Below are 7,848 nucleotides of genomic sequence, written 5' to 3'. Positions count from 1 at the left end.
TGGTGTAAAGATTACAAATATCAAAAGAAACAAACATAAGCCTGACCAATCAATTAGACCCATCATAGGGAACATTACTACGCCTTCCAATAAAATAGCAAAACTTTTCCAGAAATATCTTTTCAATATCTTTAAACACAATTTCAACCATAACATAAGGAATTTTATAGAGTTAGTGAATCAATTAAAACATGTTCATCTAAATAATAAATGTAGACTTATTTCTTTTGACATTTGTCATCTTTACACCAATATTCCCATACTCGACTCTCTGAACATTATTAGAATATTCTTGTTTGGCCATCAAAATGAGTTATATATAAATATCGAGGAGATTGATGCCTTCATGGAGTTATTGAAGATAATTTGCGAACAGAATATCGTTGTATTCGAAGGTAAATTTTTTTAAATTAGTGATTGAGTGCCCATGGGCCCTCTATTTCTTCTATCATTGCAGATATCATTGTCAGTTGGTTTGAGACTGAATTGTTTTCTAATAAATATTCTCTTTTCACTAGAGATATATTGGTTTACAAACGGTATGTCGATGATATCTTTATCATTTATAAAGGAAACGATTCAAAACTCTCTGGTCTAAAAGACTCATTTAACAACCTTTGTAAACTTAAATTTACAGTTGAAACTGAAACAACTGAAACAAAAAGGTCTAACAATTTGGAGAAACACGTTGTATACAATATAAAAAAGCTAGTTTCCGTTTCAATAAACTAATTAAATTACCTCTCAATGAAACAGACTACTTAACAGAACTAGAAAAAAATTTTAAACATTGGTTTTAATAATAACTTCGACATAAATTTTATGCAGGACATTTTCAATATGGTCAACAACACTGTTTTTCCACATTAAACTTTAAATTCAAAACTCTGCCTTTTGTTCCTCATGTTCAACATAAACTCAATCTAAAAAAATATAACATTATAATTGCAAATACCTCTAACAGGAAACTTGAACCAATCAATAACAAACACAAATTTAAAATCAAAGACCAGATTTGGAGTCTATAAAATAGAATGCGGGGTATGTGATAAAATATATATTGGTTAAACAGGGTGGAACTTACAAGATTTAGAGAACATTTAACTAAAGATTCATCGGCTGTATATACAACATTGATTTTGGTTGTGTGTCTTTATTGAAAAATGTTAATAAGTCCAAAAAGATAGACTTATATGAAGAATACTTCATTCATAAACATAATAAAAATTGATTTACTGAATGATATTACAGATCTGAATAATAATAGGTTGGTCCTTAAATATTTATAATTCGGCTCCTTTCTACGCTTTATCTCTATATATTCCCTCATAATAACTTGTTTTAAATTAATTATAATAATTATCTTACACTATTTCACGCATGCTCACCTTTAAGAAATGCTGTTGCACTTTTACAGCCTTTGTTTAGTCGACCATATTTGTCCTCGAGCGATATTTCATCTGTTTTTACTTTGATATACTTCGATAATGTTTTGTTATATATTTTTGATAGAAATGTTTCGATTTATATAAAAATAAGAATTTTTTAACTATGAACGTGATTAGTCCACATTCTATTTAACACATGGTTTTATCAAATATTCTTTAAGAATATAAGTTTATCGGAATTGTTTTGTCATTTAAAGGATTGTTTTCGAATATTATACAATGAATGGTCACTGCTATACTTCTCTAGTCTGACGGTAAATATAAACTTTTTTAAACTATGTATATTTAATTTCAATTTTAAAAACGTTACTTGTATTTCGAAACATGTTGCACTGATTTTATAATAGTTATTTATATTACAAGTGGGCTAGAAACATAATTGCTGTATGAGTGTGAAGAATTTCGTGTAATCACACGAGTACTGTAATTATGCTCCAGCCCACGTACAGCATTTTATCTACGACTGCTAAAAATTACTAAAAAATCAATTTCTATAAAAAAGTCTATTTGACATTTATAAAAATATTTTGAAATGATTGTTGACAATTTTGAATTGTCAGTTTCAACAACATGTTTACTCATCTAGAATAAGTGTTTCGAAATGTAAAAACATAACAATTAATGTTTATAAGAAGTTTTTTCGTTTTATTTTTAAATAATTCACTTGCAACATGGATCTAAACTCTAATACTGTAATTATGTTCTAGCCCACGTGTGACATACAACATTTTACGACTGCTAAGAAATACTTAAAAATCAATATCTTTAAACAGGTTGTAGCATGCTGTGCACACTACATGTACAAAACAAAAAGAACGTTACTATATAAAATTATTAATATTATTATCATTCAAAATAATCAATCGATTTTATCAGTCCTGTGAATGTAGTTCGTATTATTACTTATTAAAATATTAATTTATCTTGTGGACACACATATATATATATCCACAATTTGGTGACCCCGAAGATTGAACCTGCCCCCGACGAATTTTTTGAATCTACCCCAGCGATTACTTTATACCTGCACCCGAAGATTAGCTTGAACCTGCCCCCGACGAAATATTTGAATCTGCGCTCTACCCATACCCAATAAAGTCAAACCCAAGCCATATTACGTCAATTGACAACAAGACGTCAAATCATTCCATCAAGTTAGAACAAGCGCCAGCCCAGTCCCACAACCATCAAGATTCCAAACGTTTTGTTTACAGTCGTGTGCCGGTGAGTAAAGTCACTTTTCATTCCTGTAGGACTAATATTAAGAGGAATCAAAAAATTAATCATATTTTCAACAATTTTTATTTAACAAAAACAAATATTAAAAAAATTACTTTACTTTAATAGAAAACCTAAACGTATTTTCTAGACAATTTTTTATTAAAAATGATTGACCCTGCTGATGGTGACAATACCGCACACGAATTGCAAAATATTTCAAAACTGAAATTACCACCATTTTGGCCTTCTAATCCCGATATTTGGTTTCGACAAGTTGAAGCACAGTTTACTCTAACTAGAATTAGCAGTGAAAAAACAAAATTTAACATTCTTTTGGCAAATTTACCCACTGAGATCATCTCTACCGTGGTAGATCTCATACAGAACCCTCCAGACATAAATCCATATTCTTCACTCAAAAAATTGTTAATCGACAGGTTATCATTGAGTGAAGAAAAACGGCTGGACGATGTTCTGTTAGGTTCGCAAATGGGAGATCAAGAACCGTCAGATTTTTATCGAGCGGTTTATCAGGTGGTTAGTCCAAATTTATTATTAAAATTGTGGCAAAGGAGACTACCTCGTGTTGTTTCGGTTGCACTCCTCGCTTCTGGCAAAGAGGACGTTGTGGACATTCTTTCCATTGCCGACAAGGTGTGGGAATCAATGAATTTGACGTCGACCTCAACACACCTCTCGGAAGTTCAAAAACATCGCACCACAAAAACACCACCACACGACGAATTACTAACAACAATCCAAAATCTGACGTTAACGTGTCAAGCACTAGTGACTACCATTACACAACAACAACAACAACAGGACAACAGGACAAAAAATTTGGAAAATCAAATAAATTCTTTGACTACCCAATTTCAAAACATACCAACAAATACGTCGAAGAATTGTAATTGTAATTGTTTTCACAATTCTCGAGATAGACATCGTTCTTCGTCACGTCACTCGCGGAATAGATCTAATTCTACGAGTTATTCGACTATTTGTTGGTATCACCGTAAATTTGGAGACAACGCGGTTAAATGTGGAGGAACATATTGCAAATTTTATAATTCCTTCACCGACAAAAACAAAAATTTTCCATCGACATCAAAAAACTAATAAAGGTTTCAAAAGAAAAACAAAATTTTTCCAAATTCAAAATTTTGACAAAAAGTCAACCTCAATTTACGGTAAATTCTGTCAGTTCGCGACTTTTCATATTTGACAATCAAAATAACCTAAATTTTTTAATTGACAGTGGAGCTGACATTTCGGTTCTACCTCACAAATTATATCCGAAACGTAACCAAGATACCAACTCAAACCTTTCTGCCGCTAATGGTACTACAATTACTACATACGGTAAAAAAATGCTTACAATTTCATTAAATCTAAGAAGGAATTTCCCATTCGTATTTACTATAGCTAATGTTAGTAAACCAATCATTGGTGCGGATTTTCTTCATGCATTTGGTATCTTGGTGGATATAAAAAAGAAGCGATTGGTAGATTCGAAAACCAATCTGTTTTCAATTGGTTCCATTGTCAAAAATACTATTCCAACTCCCAAAATTTTTTCTTTTGAAACCAAATATACAACACTCTTAAAAAATTTTCCAAAATTAACGTCTACACCGGACTTTACAAAACCAGTTGGACATAACACTCGACACAGAATTGTTACCAACTCACACTTACCGTTTTGTCGTCCCCGACGTTTAGACGTGCACAAACACAACATCGCAAAGAAAGAATTCGAACAAATGGTGGCATTAGGAATCTGCCGACCCTCTTCTTCTTCTACAGCGTCGCCTCTTCACATGGTTCCTAAGAAAGATTCCAACGATTGGAGACCATGTGGAGACTACCGACAACTCAACAACATCACAGTTCCAGATCGTTATCCTCTTCCGCACATTCAAGATTTTAACTTACATTTACACAATTGCAAAATTTTTTCAAAATTAGATCTGGTACGAGCTTATCACCAAATTCCTGTAGAAGAAGACGATATTCCTAAAACGGCTATCACTACACCGTTTGGTCTGCTCGAATTCACGAGAATGCCTTTCGGTTTACGTAATGCGGCACAAACCTTTCAAAGATTCATAAACGAAGTTCTATCTGGCTTAGATTTCCTATTCGTATATCTAGATGATATTCTAGTAGCCAGTCGCAATGAAGAAGAACATTATCTTTATTTACAACAATTGTTTGAGAGGTTAAGCTCTTGTAATATTAATATACAACCAACAAAATGTGTTTTTGGAGTTACAGATTTAAATTTCCTAAGTCATCAAATTTCTGCTGAAGGCGTTCGCCCTTCGCAATCTAAGGTTAATGCCATAACTGAATTTCCAAAACCAACCACACTAAAACAATTACAGCGATTCTTAGGAATGATAAATTTTTATCACAGATTTTTACCAAACATCTCAAACATTTTAGCTCCTTTACATCATTTATCAAAAACACTTTATTCACAAAAACTTAAATCAATCACCTCTTGGACACACCTTCACGACATTTCTTTCACCACAGCCAAAGAACTTTTATCAAAATCCGTCACTCTTGCACACCCATCACCACAAGCAACTCTTTCACTGACGACAGACGCCTCAAGTAAAGGTATAGGAGCAGTTTTATCACAGACTATAGACAATAAAACACAACCTTTAGCATTTTTTTCTCAAAAATTATCTTCAAGCCAAATAAATTATTCAACTTTTGATAGAGAATTGTTAGCAATTTACACTAGTATCAAATTCTTTAAACATTTTTTACATGGACATCAATTTGTAGTTTACACTGACCACAAACCTCTAATCAACACAATTTTTTCTAACACAGAAAAAACTCCGCGTCAGACACGATATCTTACTTACATAACACAATTCACATCAGATATCAGGTACATTACAGGAGAATCAAACATTGTAGCGGACACGTTGTCCAGAACAAATATTGATTCTCTAAATTCACAGTACACTGACACACAAACCTTAAAAAACGCGCAATTTAACGATACAGAATTAACACATTTACTAAACAAACAATACTCAAAGACACAAACTACTAAATATAACCTATCGCAACAAACAACATCACATTCAGATGTAAAGCTTTGGTGCGACATTTCAACAAACAATCCTCGAACATACATACCACAAAAATTTCGCAAAACAATTTTCAACAAATTTCACAACTTAACACATCCTGGTATTCGCGCTACTACACACATCATCAAAACACGATTCTTTTGGCCTCACATGACAAAACACATTCAGTTATGGACAAAAACCTGTTTGTGATGTCAACAAACAAAAGTTCAAAAGTACACAAAATCACCTATTAGTAAAATTCCGATACCAAAATTAAGATTCGATCATATCCACATTGATTTGGTCGGTCCTCTCACTCCGTCCCTTGGCTGCACATATGTGCTCACCGTAATAGATCGTTTCACGCGTTGGCCAGAAGCTTTTCCTCTCAAAGATATTGGTTCTTCTTCTATTGCGGATACTTTGTTTTGACATTATTTCAGCCGATTTGGCATTCCTAGCACTATAACCCATGATCAGGGACGACAATTCGAATCAAAACTCTTTTCAAAATTTCACACCCTTCTAGGAACACGTCAAATTCATACATCCACCTTCCATCCCCAAAGCAACGGAATTTTGAAAGGTTTCACCGTTCTTTAAAAACAGCCATAACTGCCAGAGGTAACACTACGAGGTGGAACAATGATCTTCCCTTGGTTCTCCTAGGCCTCAGATCATCTCTTAAGGAAGACCTAGGTTGTTCATCTGCCGAACTTGTATACGGTCAACCACTTAGGCTTCCAGGAGAATTTTTTGTTAATATTCAACACCCTTTGGAATCTGATCCATTGCTATATAGTTTACGAGAAACATTCTCTTGTTTGAAACCAGTAAACACAGTTTTTCATTCCAACCAAAAACCATTTATTCATAAAGATTTATTCATTTCAAAATTTGTTTTTGTCAAAATTAATGGGATTCAACCCTCTTTAACACCAAGATATGAAGGCCCATTTAAAGTGATAAAAACATTTCCGAAATATTTTGTAATTTTCAAAAATAACAAGGAAGTAGCTGTTAACATCAACAACCTTAAACCAGCATTTCTTTTAAAAGAAAATTCAACATGTCACCACAGCGAGGCAATCAATTCTCATAATATAAAAATTCAAAAAAAAGTTACTTTCAATTTTTAAATATGATTTCTTTTGTTTTTAACCACCATATTCCTCTTTTTATTAATCTTTGTAGGAGGGGAAGTGGCTGTAGCATGCTGTGCACACGACATGTACAAAACAAAAAGAACGTTACTATATAAAATTATTAATATTATTATCATTCAAAATAATCAATCGATTTTATCAGTCCTGTGAATGTAGTTCGTATTATTACTTATTAAAATATTAATTTATATTGTGGACACATATATATATATATCCACACAGGTCTATTTTGACATTTATAAAAATATTTTGAAATGATTGTTGACAATTTTGAATTAATGTCAGTTTCAATAACATGTTTACTCGTCTGGAATAAGTGTTTTGAAATGTAAAAACATAACAATTAATGTTTATAATAAATAGAAATGGCACTTTTTCTTTTGTATTGTTGCTCGTTTCAATAAATTAAGTCTGTTCTGATTAGACTAAAAATGCGTTACGTAATGAAACCAGTGCGCTAATGAATTTCATTACGTAACTCAAATCACCTCAAATGAGTGCGGTAATGATGACTTATTATTATACGAATATTAAAGCTAATGATGTTAGAATCAACTATATTCAAGATAGAATTGGGAAGTGAGAGGGGGAGTCGTAGTAACCTCTCACTTACTTGCTGCAGATCTTTAAAACTTTTATGAATTCTTTCTCGTATCAGTGGTATCCTAAGTGTGACAGTGTTTCTAATTCAGCTCCATTTTTTTCAGCCCAACAAGTGTTAAAACTACTGATTACATCTCTACGTAGAGGGAAAAGTCATCTCCAACAATCCATCCGTTAAGTTCAGTTTCGTTGTGCTGATGATTATTAGACGAAATTTGTTGCAATCTCTCTGATTTAAAAATTCCTGTTGATTGCCTACAGAAAGTAGCTTTTCTTTTACGGCAGTTAAGAAGGATCATCATCTGAATT

This window comes from Onthophagus taurus, chromosome 2 (genome assembly GCF_036711975.1).
Source record: "Onthophagus taurus isolate NC chromosome 2, IU_Otau_3.0, whole genome shotgun sequence".
Taxonomy (NCBI): Eukaryota; Metazoa; Arthropoda; class Insecta; order Coleoptera; family Scarabaeidae; genus Onthophagus; species Onthophagus taurus.
This window is presented reverse-complemented; position numbering follows the sequence as displayed.